Raw genomic sequence first — 3,154 nt, forward strand, 5'->3', positions numbered from 1 at the left:
AAAGCCCGAGAATGTGGCGGGAGAGTCCTTGCATGGAATGGATAAGAACTTGGAGGTCAAGGGTGATGGAGCCTATTATCTCATGGACCGAATCTGGACTCCACACCATGGAGGTTTCAGAGACTTGGTCATGAAGGAAGCACACAACACTCGATACTCCGTTCACTCGGGTTCAGATAAGATGTATCTGGATCTCAAAAAGCTATACTGGTGGCTAACATGAAAGCAGAAATTGCTACCTTCGTGAGTAAATTCCTTACTTGCGCAAAGGTCAAGGTTGAATACCAGAAGCCATCAGGTCTCCTCCAACAACCAAAGATACCGGAGTGGAAGTCGGAGCGGATCACTATGGATTTCATAACTAAGCTACCCAAGACAACAGGTGGGTTGGATACCATATGGGTCATTGTCGACAGATTGACCAAGTCCGCGCACTTCCTACCCATCAAGGAAACAGACAAGATGGAGAAACTCACAAGAATATATATTAAGGAAATAGTACGGCTGCATGGTGTCCCTATATCTATTATCTCTGATAAAGATAGTAGGTTTACTTCGAGATTTTGGTAATCACTGCAAAAAGCATTAGGGACAAGGCTGGACATGAGTACAGCCTACCATCCGCAGACTGACGAGCAAAGTGAGAAAACGATCCAAACCTTAGAGGATATGCTGCGAGCTTGTGTGATTGACTTTGGTAAGGCGTGGGATACACACTTACCCCTGGTGGAGTTCTCCTACAACAGTAGTTATCATACGAGCATCAAGGCAGCTCCATTTGAAGCCCTCTACGGCCAGAAGTGTAGATCCCCTTTGTGCTGGGCTGAGGTGGGTGACACTCAGTTAGCTAAAAGACGAGTTCCTGACAGCGCTCTCACGGGTCCGGAGATTATCAGAGAGATGACCGAAAAGATTGTGCAGATTCGCGAACGATTAAAAGTCACTAGGGATCGACAGAAAAGCTACGCAGATAAACGAAGAAAACCCTTCGAATTCTAGGTGGGAGACCGTGTCCTTTTAAAAGTCTCACCCTGGAAGGGCACGATACGCTTTGGAAAGCATGGAAAGTTGAATCCAAGGTACATAGGGCCTTTTGAGATAGTTGCTAGAATCGGCCCCGTAGCTTACAAACTTAACCTACCCCACGAGCTCAGTAACATACATCCTACCTTCCACGTCTCGAACTTGAAAAAGTGACTGTCTGACGAGACTCTTGTAATCCCACTCGACGAGATTGAAATCAATGAGAGTCTCAACTTCGTAGAAGAACCTGTGCAAATTATGGATCGAGAAGTCAAGCGAACGAAGCAAAGCCGCATCCCAATTGTAAAGGTTCGCTGGAATTACAAGCGAGGACCGGAGTTCACTTGGGAGCGCGAGGATCAAATGAAACATAAATATCCTCATCATTTTGCTTAGTTAACATGTAATAGCTTAGCTGCTTGAACTATAATTTCGGGACGAAATTCCCCTAACGGGGGGATGATGTGACAACCTGATACTTTTACGCTGAGCAATCGATCCATATATCTATAATTCACTTGCATCTAGCATCTTTTAATAGTATGTTGAGTACGCGCTAGTGTTTTAGGCTTAATATATCATAGATATGGACCTTAGAAAGGATTAGGAAGGGTGCTGCATCACAAAATCCAGCCAAACACACCAAGAGAGGTGTGTGCGGCCGCACACTAGTGTGTGCGGCCAAGCCAGCTGCACACCTAGCAGCAAACCCCTCTAGCCTCACACTCAACCCTATATAAAGCAGATGACCCCTTCCATTCACTTTTGGCTGTATCCTTTCTCTCTCTACACTTTCTCTCTCTATAAAACCACCCAAGAACACCTAGAAGGCTCCCAAAACGTGAAAAACACCCTCATTTAACTTGTCATAGAGGTGAAACACTTGAATACAAGCCTCAAACTCATAATGTTCTTCATGTTCTTCATCCTATGAAGGAGTGCGGCCGCACACCTTCATCAGGTGGCCGCACACACTCATAATACCCTCCAAAGTGAGAGTAAGGCCACAAAAATCGACACATGGGAATCAAGCAAGGAGTGTACGGCCGCACACACACCCTGTACGGCCGCACACTCTAGTGTGCAGCCTCACTCACAAGTCTGGCCGCATACCCCAGCCGCACACTCACCTTTATGGCCCTACACACACCCTAATACTCATATTTGGCCTTAAACTTGCATAGATCATTGGGTATAGAACATGGGACATTTAGTCTTAATGATTCCAAGCCCTTAGGAGGGATTTCCCATCATGTTTAGTCATGAAAACACCTTAGCTCTAACTTATATATATGTGTCACCATATAATTAATAGGGGCTACGTGCGTTTAGAGCATCCGTTGACACTCGACACTCATACGAATCGCATACTCGAACCCTACAATAAACGGTGAGTTCATACCCCTTAATGAACCTTTTCAACTGTTTTTACATGTTTTAGGGGGGGGGGGGTTACAAGTCAAATGTACAACTTATGGAAATCAATCACATGTGATTTACAATTCATAGTACCAATCACATGTGAATTATCACCATTCTTTACAAAAGATCTCTACAATTTTTAAAACTACTTTGAGAACAAAACTATTTTTAGAAAATATCTAAATGCATTCTTTTCGTTAAATTGTTATTAAATTATTTTCAAACTGTGTCTAAGTTACTTTTCTTATAAAAATATATTTACATTAATATATTTATATAAGTAAGACTTGAAGGACTTAGGACCGATAGCTCGTCTTATTTCCTGTTCTTGTTTTATGTGGTCTTAGGGTACCTGTTATCCGTCCGACTATCGTTGATTTCTTAGTTATATATCATGTATATTGGTGTTAGTTATAAAAGTCTTCATCATATTCAATACCCTTGTTATACAAATGTCAAGAACCATACACACTAAGTTAACTATAATAGGTATAGTTAAGTCTACTACTAGTCGTTACCTCTACTACTAAACACACTATAACCATTATTATTACAAGATGATACATGTATAAGAGAACGCTCTATGAACTATACAAAAGACTACTACTACTATATAATACAAGAGAAAACACTAATCTAGAGTATAACGCACTATCCCTCTATAAGGTACTCTATCGCGCTTACATCCTGTGACCAGGGCTTTCCGAAA

This window comes from Lactuca sativa, chromosome 8, assembly GCF_002870075.4.
Source record: "Lactuca sativa cultivar Salinas chromosome 8, Lsat_Salinas_v11, whole genome shotgun sequence".
NCBI classification, from domain to species: Eukaryota; Viridiplantae; Streptophyta; class Magnoliopsida; order Asterales; family Asteraceae; genus Lactuca; species Lactuca sativa.